Source organism: Gopherus flavomarginatus, chromosome 6 (genome assembly GCF_025201925.1).
Source record: "Gopherus flavomarginatus isolate rGopFla2 chromosome 6, rGopFla2.mat.asm, whole genome shotgun sequence".
In the NCBI taxonomy this organism is placed as follows: domain Eukaryota; kingdom Metazoa; phylum Chordata; order Testudines; family Testudinidae; genus Gopherus; species Gopherus flavomarginatus.
Window position 1 is genome coordinate 104,812,355 of NC_066622.1, and position 18,704 is coordinate 104,831,058.

Genomic DNA, 18,704 nt, shown 5'->3' on the forward strand with positions numbered 1-18,704 from the left:
TTTGTAATGGGTGATTCGATCATTAGAAACATAGATAGCTGGGTTTCCGATGATCGGGAGAACTGCATGGTGACTTGCCTGCCTGATGCGAAAGTTGCCGATCTCTTGAGACATCTAGATAGGCTTATGTGTAGAACTGAGGAGGAGCTGGTGTTCGTGGTACATGTAGGTACCAATGACATCGGGCGGGATAGGAGAAAGGTCCTGGAGGCTAAATTTAGGCTGCTAGGTAAGAGATTGAAGTCCAGGACCTCCATGTTCTCCATGGTAGAATTCTCTGAAATGCTTCCGGTTCCATGTGCAGAGCCAGTTAGACAGGCAGAACTGCAGGGTCTCAATGTGTGGATGAGACAATGGTGTAGGGAGGAGCGGTTTAGATTTATTAGGAACTGGGGAAGCTTTTGGGAGAGGGGGAGCCTATACGGGAAGGATGGGCTCCACCTAAACCAAAATGGAACCAAATTGCTGGTGCTTAAAATTAAAAAGGTTATAGAACAGGTTTTAAACTAAGGGCTGGGGTAAAGCTGACAGGTTTGGAGGAGCATATGGTTTGGACAGACTCATCTATTAGGGGAGGATCTATAAATGGAGATTACCTATGTCCTAATAAGGAGGAGAGGATGGAAAATGATAAAATACAGGGAAGATTTGATGAGAAACAGTCAAATGAAAAAGTCCCATTCAATTATGTCATGCAATAGGGGACAGCCAAAAAATGACAAGTTTTTAAAATGCTTATATACCAATGCTAGAAGTCTAAATAATAAGATGGGTGAACTAGAGTGCCTAGTATTAAATGAGGATATTGATATAATAGGCATCACAGAAACCTGGTGGAATGAGAATAATCAATGGGCCTGGTACAAAATATATCAGGAGGACAGAACAGGTCGTGCTGGTGGAGGAGCGGCACTATATGTGAAAGCGTAGAATCAAATGAAGTAAAAATCTTAAATTAACTAAATTGTACTATAGAATCTCTGTGGATAGTAATTCCATGCTTGAAAAATAAGACTATAGCAAGATGGTGTTAATGACTCTGAAATGCTCAGAGAGATTAAAGGGGCTATTAAAATAAAAAACTCAATAATAATAATGGGGGATTTCAACTATCCCCATACTGACTGGGTACATGTCACCTCAGAACAGGATGCAGATATAAAGTTTCTTCACACCTTAAATGACTGCTTCTTGGAGCAGCTAGTTCTGGAACCCACCAGCGGAGAGGCAATTCTTGATTTAGTCCTAAGTGGAGCACAGGATCAGGTCCAAGAGCTGAATATAGCTGGACTGCTTGGTAATAGTGACAACAATATAATTTAATTTAACATCCCTATGGTGGGGAAAACTCCACAGTGGCCCAACATTGTAGCATTTAATTTCAGAAAGGGAGACTACACAAAAATGAGGAGGTTAGTGAAACAGAAATTAAAAGGTACAGCGCAAAAAGTAAAATGCCTTCCAGCTGTGTGGAAATGTTTTAAAGACACCATAATAGAGGCTCAACTTAAATGTATATCCCAATTTAAAAAACGTAGTAAGAGAACAAAAAAGAGCCATCATGGTTAAACAACAGGGTAAAAGAAGCAATGAGAGGCAAAAGGCATCCTTTAAAAAGTGGAAGATATTTCCTAATGAGGAAAATAGAAAAGCACATAAACTCTGGCAAATGAAGTGTAAAAATATAATTGGACCAAAAAAGAATTTGAATAGCAGCTAGCCAAAGACTCCAAAAGTAACAGCAATTTTTTTTTGAAATACATCAGAAGCAGAAAGCCTGCTAAGCAATCAGTGGGGCCACTGGACGATTGAGCTGCTAAAGGAGCACGCAAAGATAAGGCCCTTGAGGAGAAACTAAATGATTTCTTCGCTGTTGAGGTTGTGAGAGAGTTTCTCAAACCTGAGCCATTCTTTCAGGTTACAGATCTGAGGAACTGTCCCATTTTGTCATTAGAGGAGGTTTTGGAACAAATTGATAAACTAAACAGTAATAAGTTTCCAGGATATGATGGTATTCACCCAAGAGTTCTGAAGGAATTCAAATGTGAAATTGCAGGACTACTAACTGTCATCTGTAACCTATAATTTAAATCAACTTCTGTACCAAATGACTGGAGGATAGGTAATGTGATGCCAGTTGTTAGTCTCTAAGGTGCCACAAGTACTCTTTGTTCTTTTTGCTGATACAGACCAACATGGCTACCACTCTGAAAAATGATTAGCAGTATAGAATGGCTTCTATATGAGGAGAGATTAATAAGACTAGGACTTTTCAGCTTGGAAAAGAGGCGATAAAAGGGTGATATGATAGAGGTCTATAAAATCATGAGTGGTATAGAGAAAGTAAATAAGGAAGTGTTCTTTACTCCTTCTCATACAAGGACAAGGGGTCACCAAATGAAATTAATAGGTAGCAGGTTTAAAACAAGGAGGTTTTTTTTATGCAACGCACTGTCAACCTCTGGAACTCCTTGCCAGAGGCTGTTGTGAAGGCTAATACTGTAATGGGGTTCAAAAGGGAGCTAGATGGATTCATGGAAGATAGGTCCATCAATGGCTATTAGCCAGGATGGGCAGGAACCGTGTCCCTAGCCTCTGTTTGCCAGAAGCTGGGATTGGGTGACAGGGCATGGATCACTTGATGATAACCTATCTGTTCATTCTCTTTGGGGGACCTGCCATTGGCCACTGTTAGAGGACAGGATACTGGTCTTGATGGACCTTTCATGTGACCCAATATGACCAGTCTTATGTTCTTATGTAAATTCGAAATTGACAGCCTATGTTGAGGCTTAAAGTTTTAGAATCCTATTAAAGTCATTTAAATTAATTTAAAAATATTAAGCAGTACATTTGCTTTCAAGTTTTAAAGAAAGCCTCACCACTGAAGTGGTAGAAGTCACTGGTTAAGCACATAGAACCAGAGGGTGTTGACAGTGGTAGCCTTTTCTGTTAGTGCAGACAGAATATTTTCTTCATTTTAATTTATTCACCTCATTCAGTTCATGACTAGTTCTTTCAAAGTTAAGAAAAAAATTGGGATTTGAAAAAGCAAGAAAGCTTGTTTTCCTCTTCCAATCTATGAATAAAAACTAGGCGTGAGAGGATGAGATCTACTGATTTTAAAATCTTGAAGGCCCTAGTGACCAGGAACAATTACTTCAATTCAGCTACAGATAACACTTCCTATGTTTAATAAACCACTTAGTTTTAAAAACAAAACACATTTTGATAAACTTTTGATATATTTTTCTTATATATCCAATGCATTTAAATTTAGTTTTATTTAATTATTTTTTTGAAATTCTTTTTAGCATTTAAAATTGAATTTTAATTTCTATCCAAATGGAGCTTGACACAAATCATAAATATAAAAGTAATCACTATCTAGTAAATAAGAAATTCATCATTCACTATTTTCTAACATAAATAAAAAAAGTAAAAATTAAGAAACTGAATAAATGTAAGTTAAGCTAGATAATTACTTAAATAAATGTATAAAGATATAGTTTAGCTTCCTGATTAGCAGAAAGAAGCATTGAATCATTGTATATCTAGTTGTAAATCAACATGTTTTGATTGTAACCACCTAATGAGAATCAACCTTTCTTTAGGAAAATAATTTAAGTACAAATGCAAATCAAAATTAAAAATTTCCTGCTTGCTGATTTAAATCATGATTAAAATCAGTAATTTAAATCACTTAAATTTAGATCAGTCAACTCTGATTTAAGATTCACTCATGTTTTCAAGCTTTTCTCTGCAACCAGGAGGGCTAGAAATGTACTTTTTAAAACAATGAAAATTGAACTTCTTACATAGCCAGCTATTTCCAGAAGCTGGGACTTAAAGTAAAACATCAAATATCACAAGACTTGTGATAATATTGTGAGGGTTATGAATTCTGGTGTGCCACGTACAATTTACTTGTGTTCTTAGGCTTCTCTTAAAAAGCTAAGTGCTATCTCCTTAGTATGTAAGACAAAGAAAGACAATGTGAGTTCATGGTCCTAAAATGTTATAATTCAACTCTACGATCCATACGAGGTAAATATTTCTTCTTGCTGGGTTCCGTTGAGGCAGGTAAAGAGAAGCAGAGTTTGAGCAATATTCCCTTTGCATTTGCTGTTAGGGTGAGATAGAACTCTGCGTTCTTCTCATGACCCATTCTGCTGCACAGGTCAGCCAGATAAATTCAGCCAAAGGAAGGTCTGTTTTAGTGTTAAATGCCACTGCAAGTCATGCAATGTTTGAAAAGAAGTAGTGAAAAAAAAACTTTTTGATTTTTGAGGTACTGCTTAGTGTCTTCTGTTCGATTAGCTGGGGTGTATGACAGAGCTATATTAATGCTCTTTAATATGAATCCCCAAGTGTGAAAAGGGGGGGGGGGTTATATTTTCAGGACTAGTGAACATAGTCACCTTTGTTGGAATGTCTTTGTTCCAGTTTCTTTTGTACACTCTTCCCTTTGGACATTGGAAACATCTTTCCTGTCAGCTCTGGAATGGACAGTCTTTTTTAAACCAAGTGCTTACATTTATTCCACCCCACCCCTGTTTTATTTTTTTAAACAAGGTAGGAAAAGCAGTTCCACCAAAGCAGGAGAGAAGATGTTTGTGTACGGACCTCTGTCTCTTGACTGTTGACTTCAGTGGGAGCTGTGGATATTCAGCACTACATAGGATTAATACAAAAATTCTTAGTGCTGATAGATAGAGATCAAAATGTATCAAACTTAGAACTTGCATTGTCTGGCTGCCCTTCCATCTCTACCTGAAAGCTTAGCTGATGTAATGCCTGTCCAGTAACATCTTGATGAATTGTTCTAATTTGGCCTTTGTGGAGGCATAGTTCCTGGCATCATAATTCATAACAGAACAAGAAGCACTGGCAGAGGTTTCAGTTGCTGTGGGAGATGTTAAATTGCTTGTCTGGGCCCATCATTTGAAATGTGGGGAGGAATTTGGGAAAGCAACCAGATGAATGCTTGATACTGGCGGTGACACTGAGCCAGAAAGGGTTAAGCAACCAGCAGGCTATAAGTAATCCAAGATCAACCTTTTAAAAAGTATTCGAGTAGTATTGAAATGATGAACAGGGCCATTTCTTATAGATAGTTATCAAGGTCATGTTGGATAGGTCAGAGTGTTTAAAATGCAAACTTGTATTGTAGAGAATTATAAGTAAATACTAATTATAGTTGCCTGTTAACCTATATCTTCTTATATGTTAACAATGTGACTTTATTAGCTTGTAGATGGTAAACTTCTATTCCCGTTACTAGTTTGTTACTATATTCTAATACAGGCCTGCACAACATGCAGCCCGGGGGCCACATGCGGCCCGCGTGGGCTCATTGTACAGCCCACAGGGGGTGAATAGGTGGGGTCATTGTGCGGCCCGCGGGGGGTAAGTAGGCAAGTGGCGGGTGAGAGATGGGGGCTGAAGAGGCGGGTGGGCAGTGGCGGGGGGTGAGTAGGCGAGCTGGGGGTGGGTTGGGGGCTGTGGAGGCGAGCGAGGAGTCAGTGGCTGACCTGTTCTACTGATCTGGTCTGGCTCCCATCCCCTTTCCAAGGGTTGCAGCTGTCTGGAGGTGCCTGTCTTCCACGCTTTCCTCAGTCACACCTCATTCATTCAACAGGGCAATTGATTACAAAGTTGGGGGAAGATCTTATTCTACTACTAGCAAAAAGACATTTTTCTTTTACCTTAATTATACTACCTTAGGGCTCACTATAACATATTACCAAGGTTCAATATCGCTGTTTCGGTGAGGCAGCGCTGGGGAAGGAGAGTTTGTTTCTGCAGGGCGGACAGTGCTGGGGAGGGAGTATTTCAGGGGGGCTGAGTGGCGCTGGGGAGGTGTTTGGCAGGGCCGGGGGGGCGGTTTCGGCCCTCAGCTGTTTTCTTTGGAGAAATATGGCTCTCACTGTTTTACGGGTTGTGCAGGCCTGTTCTAATAATTCAGAGAGCAAAAAGGAATATTAGCAATTAGATCAATGGTGGGCAACCTGTGGCCTGTCAGGGTAATCTTCTGGTGGGCCGTGAGACAGTTTATTTACACTGACCGTCTGCAGGCATGGCCACCTGCAGCTCCCAGTGGCTGCAGTTTGTCGTTCCTGGTCAATGGGAGCTGAACGGTCGCAGGTTGCCCACCACTGAATTAGATGAAACGTGGTGTAATAATATTGTCTTTATTTCTCTTTGAAGTTTGTGGTAAATTACTGATGTCCCTTTGGATGGTTAATGGCCTTATGCTCATCAATGCAGCTAATTACCTGTATATACATAGGAAATAGGAATTGACTGTTCAAAGCAACAATGTACATTACCTTGCCTTTGTATTACCTGCTGTCAAGAGGATATCGCAGCCTGCCAACAATCTATAAAATAACTTTGGTACCTGATCCTTTTTTCATCTCAAGTCTGCTTGCCTTGTCAGAGGAGGTTTTGGGGTGCAAGGTCTACAGCTCCAAGAATTTGTACAGCCTCTGCACATGGACTACCTATTGCATTATAACTTATGGAATCAGTGGTGCAGGAACACTTCAAATAGTGGGGGTGCTGAAAGCCAGCCCCCTTACCCCTGATCGCTCTGCCCCTTGGAGCTGGCAGCTGAGACCGGGGGCAGGGGGCTGGCAGCAGGGGTGTGGGAACCTAAGGAGTGTGGGGGGCTGGCAGCCAGGACCTGGGTGTGGGGGGCCAACAGTGAAGCCCCTAATAAAACCTGGGAGTGCTGCAACACCCCCTGCACCCCTAGTTCCCATGCCTATGTATGGAATTGATTGTGAAAGAACTTTTTGCAACTCAGCGGCTCACCATTTGTACTATGAAACTGACCTAAGAACTTCATTCATATCTGTAAGTATAATGATATTTTAACAATCATTCTTTTTAGTTAATGAGAATTGGCTGTAAGCGTGTATTTGGGTAAAGTCTGAAATATTTATTGACATGGTGGGTAATGTCTGATCTCTTGGTATTGGTAGAATTTTATATACAGCGAATAAAATTTTAAATAATCCTCACCATATGTGACTCGGCTCTCTGGATGGGAGCCCAGAGCTCGATTGTTTAGGGGAGCTATATTTTAGCTTCTTGATAACTAGTACGGTATTGTAGACGCTGCTTTGTTGCTGGCTTGATGAATCTAATCACTGGAATAACCACCAGTTTTGGTGATTATCTGCCCCATTCTTTGCAGTTTGCCCTGACTGAGCAATCTCATTGAGGCCCCTCCAGACACAATGGTCACACTGGTCTATGCTTAAAATTTAGATTGAGCTAGCTGAGTTGCTCAGGGATGTGAAAAACTCACATCCTTGACTGCTGTAGTTAAACCAACCTAGTCCCCAGTGTAGGCATGGAATTCTTCCATTAACCCAGGAGGTGGATGACCTATGTCATTGGAAAAACCCCTTCTGTCGATGTTGGAAGCATCTGTTATGAAGCTACAGCAGTATACCTTCAGTGCACCACTGTAGCACCCATAATGTAGACATGCCCATGTCTTTCAAAACACTGGTAAAGGATCTTTATCCTATGCTTTGATCTAGCCAAATTCTTAAACAACTGAGTAATCTTATTGAAGTCATATGGTGTCATGGTGGGATAGGTCTTGGAAAATCTGTAGTGGTTTGCTGAAATAGGGTGTCTAATCATTTTAACCAACTTTTAGCTCAAGAAAAAAAATTGGGATTAGGGAGAGATCCTATTTTTTTTAAATCCTAAATTTGGTGTAAGAAATAAGTTTGATTTACAAACTCCCAAAGACAATCCCATTTTATTGCAAATACTGAAGATGGGAGGTAGCAAGAACATGAAAGTTCACCTGGACTTAGTGAAAATGTTCTTTTAAAAAAAAAAGGGAGACAATATGAACTAGTGGTTAAAGTAAAGTGCTAGGACCTGTAAGGATTTTAATTTAAATCCCAGCTGAATCATTCTCTAAGTGGAGCTGGTTAAAAATTAGCGGGGAGGATTTTTGCAACAAAATGTTTCCTTTTTATTAGAAAATGTAGAAACTTGGAAATTTTTTGACTAGCTCACACTGGAGAAATCATTTGGTTTCCTTGTGCCTCCAGCAGTCAACTTAAAAAAAATTAGTAAAAAACAGGCCACTCTGAAATTGATATTAATTTCCATATTTATAAGGTATAGGTATTTGAGTTATAAAATATCTTTCTACTAAAAGAATTGAAATGCACCCTTTGACATATCTTATACCATGTTGGTCACTGGATTTATGCTTTTGGCATTCTGTGTACATTTGAAAGATTCTATACCAGCAAGCCCAATAGATCAGACATACTTCTTAATGTTTGGACTCCACTAGATGCCTAGCTCAATTAATATAAACTACTTGGAATATTTCACTTTAGGGTACTGATCATTTCCTTCCTGTTTTGTAGTAGTGGCAGAGGGCATTTTTACATGTAAGCGGCATTTATGTCTGAAAATGTTTGACCTTTTGTTATGACTATCACCGCGACAGAAAGGAGTGCTTGAGAAAAGGCATTTTTTTTCTTTTTCAGTTTGTTTCCTTTGTGACTTTTTGATAGTAGTTTGTCTTGTTGATTTTGCTGTTTTGTTGATTGTCAGTTGCACTTCCTGTCTCTTGCATGCTCTCCTTTAGGCCTGGCAGCACATGTATTTTAACCATTAATGCTGGCAGCAGAGTTGCTGCTGCTTCTGAGGTTGGGGGCAGAAATTATTTGTTCTTTTTGGCCTCTGCATGAAATTGGGGCATGACAGGAGACAAGAGAGCAGTCTATTGCTCCACCAAACCACTTCTTTGCCCCTCAGTGCAAGACTGAGAGCAATGGGAGCCAAGCGTTTGGGGGTGAAAAATGGGAGCTCCCTTCTTCACTCCCCAAGCCTTTGCATCAAGCCAGGGAGCAACGGACACCTGGGATCCCTTCTCAGATCCCTCTGTAGGGCTATGACCCAAAGGGAGCCCAGGGCGAGTTCTGCACTCCGTAAGATTGCTCTGCAAGTCTCAGACAGGAGTTGGGAGGTCAGAAGACTTTACCTCAACGTAGCTGCTGCTGAGGCTGGCAGAAGTTTGCTGAGAGGAGCAGACCCAAATGTGTCTGTAGGAGTACTTCAGATTGGCTCCCTCTTGCTTGTTGAAAGGACCCTCAAAGTTCCTGATCCTGCAAACACTTCTATGTGTTTGACTTTTCTTATGTGAGTAGTCTTGTGGTACCTCACCAAACCACTTCTTCACTCCTCCTCTATGGCACCACTCCTGTGGAGAGTGTTAAGCACATGCATAAGAATTTGCAGGGCTGGGGCCTGGAGCATAAACAAGAAAGCAGAAAATTCTCTTATTTTAAAGAAATGGAATTTAAATTAGAATGTCAGGACATGCTTCTAAAAATAGGGTCTATCAGAGGCTTGTTTTTTTTTTTTTTCAAAAAGAGTTAGTTTTATAAGATTCAAGTTGTGTCCCTCTAGTGAAGATGTTTGTGAATTTAACTCATTATTGCAAATGTCTCTTTAAATATGGAGATATACCTATCTCATAGAACTGCAAGGAACCCTGAAAGGTCATTGAGTCCAGCCCTCTGCCTTCACTAGCAGGACCAAGTACTGATTTTGCCCCAGATCCCTAAGTGGCCCCCTCAAGGATTGAACTCATAACCCTGGGTTTAGTAGGCTAATGCTCAAATCACTGAGCTATCCCTCCCCCCCCTTTAAACATTTCTTTTCCTTTAAATTTTAATATTTTCAAAAGCATGATGAACAAATAAAAAAAGACTTCGCTGAAATACGGAAGTTGCTGAAACTGTGCAAAATTTGTTTGTAGCATCCTATGTTGGCAAATATAATTTAAGTAGTGGAAATATTCTCTGAATTTAAGAAAAAAAGTGTTTTATGAGCACTAAGCATATCAGTGGTAGTGTTTGCTGTAGCTTCTGAAAGTAAATCTAAACTCTCCTAGAAAGTTTTATGTTGGGGGATAATTTGTGTACTCGGGGGAAAAATGTATGAAAAAATATCACCGTTTTCTAAAGAGGACAAGAGGAGGCAGATTTTTCCTCCCTTCAGTGTAGCCCACATGCAAAGAGATGAAAGACTAAAGGACATTATGATGTCATGGATGTTCATACAGTTAAGTGCTTTCATTTCTTTGTAGGCATATCTGCAGCTGCATTCTTTTTATAGTGCTTCATATGGGTCTGTCTTAATTAAATTTTTCATAATTGATCTGACCTGTATCATTCTGTTAGCTTTAACAAAACTAATTCTGACAGGTTTTGAGATTGAGACTAAAAATATGTTCCAACTAGCAGAGGAACCATGAAGCAACTTGGATTCATACTAATGATAATGTACAATCTGTCTTGAACAGTCAAGTTCCTATGATTTACATGTAGCAAACCAGTCAAGGATGCTGTGAATTTTTTCCCTAATGCCAGTTTTTACTCACCTTCCATAATCTACCATATGGTAGGTGTGGGCAAGAAATTGCACTAAAGATCACTGTGACAAAATTATTTCAAATTCTAGTCCTCATCCTGTAGCCCTTACTTACATGACGGCCCCTACTAAACTCAAATACATTTGTTAGTCTTTAAGGTGCCACAAGTTGGGGGGATAGCTCAGTGGTTTGTGCATTGGCTTGCTAAATTCAATCCTTGAGGAGGCCACTTAGGGATCAGGGGCAAAATCAGTACTTGGTCCTGCTAGTGAAGGCAGAGGGCTGGACTGAATGACCTTTCAGGGTTCCTTCCAGTTCTATGAGATAGGTATATCTCCATATATTTTATTTATTTTTTTATTTAAAGTAGTCCTCGTTTTTTTTGCTGATACAGACTACACAGTTACCACTCTGAAATCAATGGGACTAGTTAGTTTCAGCAAGGTCAGCAGTCATGGCTGTCAGAGGTTTAAATTTATTCACTCATTATACTAATATTTATCTTTTGATCTGTTTTCTTATGTTCAAAGTAGCAGGAAGCAAAAAGCTAGAATTTTGAATTAAGTTCTTTTTTTAAAACTGAACTTTGAGTTTAAAATGTTCTGTGTAAATTCTGTACAAAAGCAGCCAGAAATGTGGTGGATCTGACCTCCTGGGCATTCCCCACAACTGAGATGGAATCCCCAGGTGGCATAAAGCCACCACAGAGGTTCTTTGTCATCTCCCAGCATAGTCAGGGAAAGGGGCAGTGGCCAGAGCGTTGCTGCACCTTGGTGATCTCAGCTGTTGGAATGGCCTCTTGGGGTCATAGGCAGGTGGACACAATGTAGATGCTTCCTTACAGGTACAGGGAGCTGCAAAGGTGACTGAAAAGCTACCTTTGCCCCCTCCCCTCTTAGCTGCAGCTGAGGATTTATAGCAAGATGTATGTTTTGGCAGAACTATGTATTTCTTTTGATGGACATTCACTCTCCTCTTATATTGTGCAGAAGCAAAAGTTAATGTCAAAGCCAAGTTTTATTTCTTTAGTAATGAACTCTCATATGGGGAAAGTTGTTTTCCATTTCTCAGTAGTGGCATACATTAGATTTAAAAACACTCACTTTTTTAATGCACTTTCCTAGTCTTTCTGTGCTATTTTATCGATGATCAAAGGAATTTATTGCTGAAATAATGGCTTTCTCCCAAACGATCTTTTCCATTGCTAAATTGTGGAGTGAAGTCAGAATGCTGACTTTGTGACCTATGGAAAGAGACTGTGATGTCATAAGTAACCCACACCTATGACTTAATTGTAAAATGAAGCACACAAGGGGGTTGAGTTGTGAATAGAGCTGGATGAACTATATACACTGAACAAATGATTTGATGAATGGGTCCCTATTTCTATTCATGAATTAAATGTAAACAGACATTTTAAAAATAAATTTGTTCATTGTCAGAAAGTATTTAAGAAATGGTTTATGAAAACCTCTGTGTTGCCTGGAAACTATTTGCCATAAATGTTGCTATTTCACATAATATTCTGCTCCCTGATTGTATGGCTCTCAAACCCACAAGGAGGTTTCAGGATGTCTGTGCAAGAACTTCTGGTGCAAATATTTGTGTGAATACATATTTACCGCATTTCCCCGTCCAAAAATATTGTGAATAATATTCCTTGCACAGGTGTTTACAAAGAGCCCCAGGAGCCCATGCCTCAGCCCATATTTGCTTGCCCTAAACTTCTCAGTATGCAGCTAAGTTGGCCAGACATGTGCGCTGCAGCCTTTCCTAGCCGATTGCTTTATGAGTCTATCAAAAATCTTGTAAAAAAATGTACTCCGGGTGCTTGGTATATGATTTCCAAAGGCCTATAAGTCATTTCAATCAACACCAAACTTCACCAGAACACTCCAAGGCACTTTTATTTCCATGCCAAATTTTAGCATTCAGTGCTTGAATTAGTGTGTAGAACTGTTTAAATAAAATACTTTAATACGTCCCAACTCTTTAAAGTGGGGATTTTTTTTCACTTTCCTTATTATACTCCCAAACAGCTGATCCATTTTTGATTAATCTTAAAGAATGAATACAGAACGTCAGAGACCAAGGTTCAAAAATTTCAGCCTGCAAAGTGAATATTTCAGAAAGTTATGAGCGACTAAAAAGAGAGAGTTAGAATTTTAACCTACATGTAGTCTGTAAAATAGCATTTATGCTGACATGAAAAGTACTACAGTGAAATAAGTACACAAGCCAAGAAAGACAGAAATGAACCTATAATGATATACTATAAATAAGAGCAGAGGACAGCTGCATTATTTCCTAGCATATAGCCAGTTAATAGGGGCAACATACTATAGATAAAGCAGTAACATAAGTTTGGAATAAAATATTATCATTCTTTCAATTTTTGGTTCAGAAAATATATATATTTACTTTTCCTTGCAGGAGTGTATACTGAAGGGTTACAAGTGATGCATGAGGAGTTTGGAGTAAATCATACTTGGACTATATTCAAAGGCTTTTCTGAGCACACTCTTTATGATTATTACTGCTTATGGACTCAAACTATGTATACAGCAGACGCCACTTCAGTAAACCAGCATTAAATGCAACCTGGCAAAACAAACAGCTGCAGAACAATTGATCCTTCCCTATTTGAGCTGCTAGTTGCATATGAATTCCTGCTTACTCAAGCTACTATATTAAGTTGTTTTAATTATTGATCATTCCGTGATGTTGACCTCTGATACATTTTAGCTGTACTGTAGGTCAAAAAGACTAAACATTCTGGTTTTGCTAGGAGAGGCCCCAGCCATGTATATATAGTTTGGATAGGGATGTGTGTATTTACCCAACCTAATAAAACACTTTTTCCATGTAAGAACTAATCACACATGACAGATGTTAGTCATGTCACTTAATGCACTACTGGAAGGCACCAAGACTCTACAAATAATGTGGATGCTATACGAATCATAGAATTGTAGGACTGGAAAAGACTTTGAGAGGTCTTCTATTCCAGTGCTTCTCAAGCTATCTGATGTGGGGGACCGGCAATTTTTTTTCCAATGTGCCAGGGACCGGTGCCATATTATTATCCTATTCAACGGTCTTACGAGGAAACTCGCTGTGGACTGGCAGCCAGTGGCTCATGGACCAGCACTGCTCCATGGACCACCACTTTGAGAAGCACTGTTCTATTCTAGTCCCCTGCATTTAAGGCAGGACTAAGTATTATCTAGACCACTCCAGACAGGTGTTCGTCTTACCTGCTCTTAAAAAATCTCCAATGACGGAGATTCTACAACCTCCTTAGGCAATTTATTCCAGTGTTTTAACCACCCTGCCAGGAAGTATTTCCTAATGGTCACCCTAAACCATCCTGGCTGAAATATAAGCCAATTGCTTCTTGTCCTAGCTTCAGAGGTTAAGAACCATTTTTCTCCCTCCTCCATGTAGCAACCTTTTATGTACCTGAAGACTGTCATCATATCCCCTCTGTCTTCTCTTCTCCAGATGAAACAAAAACGTTGTGAACAATATTCAATAACAGACAAAATATTTATAATGATGTTTTTTCTTTCATAACATTATTTGAAAATGCTTCCAATATCTCTTGAGAGTTAGCAACCTGTGACCATCTGCGATTGCTCTTGGATCCTTTTCTCCCAACCCAAATGAGGGCCATACTGTATTTAATGATGAGACTGAACATATGGCTGCTTAAAGGCTCTGGACCACATCAGTTCCTCCTGATTAAAACCTGTGGGAAGAGTTTCCCCACAGATTGTCTCATCGTGGGATGTGATTTGTCCCTTCTGGAATATGACTCTCTAACTCTCCCACACACAACCTGGGAGATCAGCAGGGATCCTTACATATCCAGAAAGCTGGAAACATGAAATAACCTGGAATAAGCCCATGGCTGTCATATTGGCCATGAGATTCTAATTCTCTACCAGTCTCGGTGGGAATGCAAGGTACAACTGTATGTCTTGTACCCGCGATCTATTCCCATCTTAATACAAACCCAGGATCCTCACACAAGATGAACACATTTCAGTGAATGCTTTTGGATCAACATGCCTCCTCTTTGTGTAAGTCAGATGCATACAACTAGCCCATAGCATCTCTCCCTGATTCTTTCTTGGCTGATAATTCACCTAGTACCTTTCTGGAGAGAGCTGAGCTAACAAAGGCCCAGATGAATCATATAGTCAGGTCTCAGCTATACACTCAAAGTCAGGAGGCTTAAACCTGATTGAATGAATCATTGAGGGTAGGAACTTTATCAAAGCCTTTACATACCCAAGGGCAGTAATATGGAAGAATAAGAAGTACAAGTCATAACATTCACTAGCCTCAAAACAAGGAGTAATTGTCTACAGCTGAAGACAAAACTCTACCATGGATATTGTCCAAAAAGCTTTTCCCAGGAAAAGTAATCAAAATAATAAAGCTACTCTCTTACGGAACTTGTTATGATACAAACACTACAGGTGTTCAAGGCAATATTAGTTAGAATGGTTCCAGTCCCCAGGGTGGATTCCTTCCTATGTAAGACAGGGAATGCAGATGATTGAGGAATAACATTATGCGGCGACTGATAAAAATATTTACTTCATTTTCCGCCTGAGTTTTGGGTTCAAATAATCCCGTAATTCAAAACAAAACTAAGTTGAAACTGTGAAGTTTCACCTCATAGCATTGTTGAAACTGAGAATTTGTATTTAATACAAAATCACAAACTAACCCATGTTTGTTAGTCCTTATGAACTGTTCAGGAAATAGTTTTCAGGCTTCAGTGCAAGTATTTCCTATGGCTTTATCCAGGAGATTCACCAATGTTATGATGATTTGCCCTTAAAATAAGGTAGGTTATTTGTATCCTTTCGTTTCCAAAATATTTAGGGCTATTCATCATGTATATTGCTCTGGAATGAGAGTTGCCAATTCCAGAAGGTCGAAGCAAAGAAATGATGGGCCTGAACTGACATCCAGCCTGTGAAGATTCTAGAATTATAGCAAAGCTCAAATCCAAACCTAGAACCAATCTTTGCACTTGTCCCTGTTCTGTAATGGGCCCAACTAAAACCCCTGGAACTGTGAAGTAGCTCTGGTCCATTTCTAATCCAAATAATAGAAAGTACAGGCCTGAGCCCAAAGCATTAAAGTCAATGGAAAGACTCTCAATGACTCCAAGGGGCTTTGATCAGACCCTGTTAGAGCTATGAGATAAAAATGGCAAGTGCAGCAGCGGGTCCAGTAGACCTTGTGATTTTTAACCCATTTGACCACAACCAGTGTCTAATGCTCTGTTGTCTATTCTACAAAGCTCAAAGAACACGTTAAAGGGATTTCAGACTTGAAGGGAAGTGAGAAATAGTCTGAGGGAAGTGGCTACAAGATGCAGTGTCCTGTGTCTCTAGCTCGCCATTTTTAATCCAACCCAGGGAAGCAATAACCAAAAGCCATTACCATCTAATGGCTGTTTGATGCCTTGTATGTGGTGAATTGGACATTGCTGAACAATTCCTAGAGAACAAGTCTCCACATCATAAAACCCACCATCACAGAATCATAGAACTGTAAGGAACCTTGAGAAGTCATCTAGTCCAGTCCCCTGCACTCAAGGCACGACTAAGTATTATCTAGACCATCCCTGACAGGTGTTTGTCCAACCTGCTCTTAAAAATGCCCAGTGATGGAGATTCCACCACCTCCCTAGGCAATTTATTCCAGTGCTTAACCACTCTGACAGTTAGGAAGTTTCTCCTAATGTCCAACCTAAACCACCCTTGCAATTTAAATCCATTGCTTCTTGTCCTACCCTCAGAGGTTAAGAACAATTTTTCTCCCTTCTCCTTGTAACAACCTTTTATGTACTTGAAAACTGTTATCATATCCCCTCTCAGTCTTCTCTTCTCCAGACTAAACAAACCCAATTTTTTTCAATCTTCCCTCATAGCTCATGTTTTCTAGACCTCTAATCAATTTTGTTGCTCTTCTCTGGACTTTCTCCAACTTGTCCACATCTTTCCTCAAATGTGGCCCCCAGAACTGGACACAATACTCCAGTTGATGTCCAAGGAGTGCCTATTTCATATAGAGTGGACTATATTGTTTGTGTTGCTGTGCCACAGTCTGGAAAGCCCTAGTGACTGAGGGAGACTACCCAGAAGCAGACATGCAATGCAAATCCAGGACAAAATTAAAAAAGAAATAAGTATGGTTGGGATTTTCCTGGGGCCTAAGGGAGTTAGGCACCACCTCCCACGGACTTTCTTTGGGAGTTGGGCAACAGTCTAAAATATCCATCAACACTAACCCAGGCATTATTCAGAAAATCTTGAGCCAGATCCTAAACTGCAGCAGAGCTCTACTCAGCACAGCAAGAGGGTGAAAAAGGTGACTGAGCCATATGTGCATTCTCCTAATCCTTGAGGTCAGTTTGGTGACATGTAATTTATAGCAGTCTCTGGTCCATCTCTAATCCAAATAATAGAAAGTACAGGCCTGAGCCCAAAGCATTAAAGTCAATGGAAAGACTCTCAATGACTCCAAGGGGCTTTGATCAGACCCTGTTAGAGCTATGAGATAAAAATGGCAAGTGCAGCAGCGGGTCCAGTAGACCTTGTGATGCAGAACCCTTTTGCTATGCCCCATCCTGCCCTGGCACGCTCCTGACCCTCACAAAGGGTTTGGGACAATGATGTAAAATGCCATGGCCACCTTCAGTCTGAGCCTGAGTCAGAACTCAGACTATGTAATAATTTACTTCAAACTCAATAAAAATCTGATAAATAATACTATGGATAATAATGCCCATCTGGTTTTAAATCGCATTCTGACCATACAGAATAGAATCTATCTAGCACTCCACTCATGCTGTCTGCTGTTGCAATTTAGTGCTTAACTGTGGGCCTGCTCCTGAGCTATGAGCCACACTGTGTGCACTGTTTTGGTAGTGCAAAGGGTCCAGAAAGTAGATGGATTTAATTTACTGGAGATTCTGCTACACAGGGGGATCTATTGCAGGCAGGGAGTGGTGTATTGGGGCACTGCTGGAGTGTGCTGTTGTCTGGCAACACCCAACTGACAAACATCCTTTTGGTGGGGAGAGTGTGTGTGTGTTACCCCATACATACTCTGTACTAAAACACATCAGGGCTGAGGTTGGGGCTGGCATGGAATTTGCTACAGGATCAGGGATCCACACCTTAGGGGTTCCCCCTTAAGTGAGGATCAAGCTCTGTTGGAGTGTCTGTAACTAAGTTATGGTCCTGGTCCCTCTTCAAGCCAGTAGAGAATAATCTGAGAGTGTGAATATCACCTAAACTTAAAGCATTCACTCGTGTCTGCATCAAATACTGCAGTGGGCTTTGCTACCTTTGAGTATGTCTACACTGCAATCAGGCATCCATGGCTGGTCTGTGCCCACTGACTTGGGCTTGATTTCCCCCAACACCCTCCAGCCTGAGCCCAAAAGTCTACACTGCAATTAAACAGCTCCTTAGCCTGAGCCATGGTCAGTGGGTTTTTAACTGCAGTGTAGACATGCCCTTTATGTGCATGGGCTTGTTCTGATTAAGTTCTTTGGGGAAACCCACATTCTGCATGTACAGTGCTGCAGGACAATAAGAACAGTATTTGCGCCAAGATCAATATAGCTGGAGAGACAGAGGGCCTGGTGGTTAAGAGCTTTGTTAAAAGGCCTATGCTCTGTCATATTGTGATTTGATGGTATTTAAACATAGCATTGGAGCAACCAGTGATGTAGAGAGCTCTGCTTTTCCGCCTCTCTCAATTCCTGTGTAAAGCTGTCTGGCAGATTCTTTGGACATCATTGCCTTGAATGGCCAGCACTTTTTATCAAAGCAGAAATACTATGTGCATGCTGCTCGTGGTAGCTTTGTAAATATGATATCCATATGTCCAGCTTTGTAAATATGATATCCATATGTCCAATCGCAGCTTCAAGCCTATCAATATGGATTTCTGTTGTATTGTTTCTCAAGGCCTGATGAAGTTTTCATACAGGAAGACCAGTGATTTTTATATGGCTGAGAGTTCCAGCCTAGCGTAACCATATAATTGCAACAGGATCTTCTGTGCTAGAGTTATTGGGTCAAATCCTGCTCTCTTGGAGTACATCTGGATTTATGCCTATGTATATAATTGCAGACTTTCTCCTGGACATGTTTTCACATGTACATATTGTAGCATTGTTGACTTTATTACATGTATCTTTTGTTGTAAAGGAGGTTTTTACTTTACACGCACAACAAAG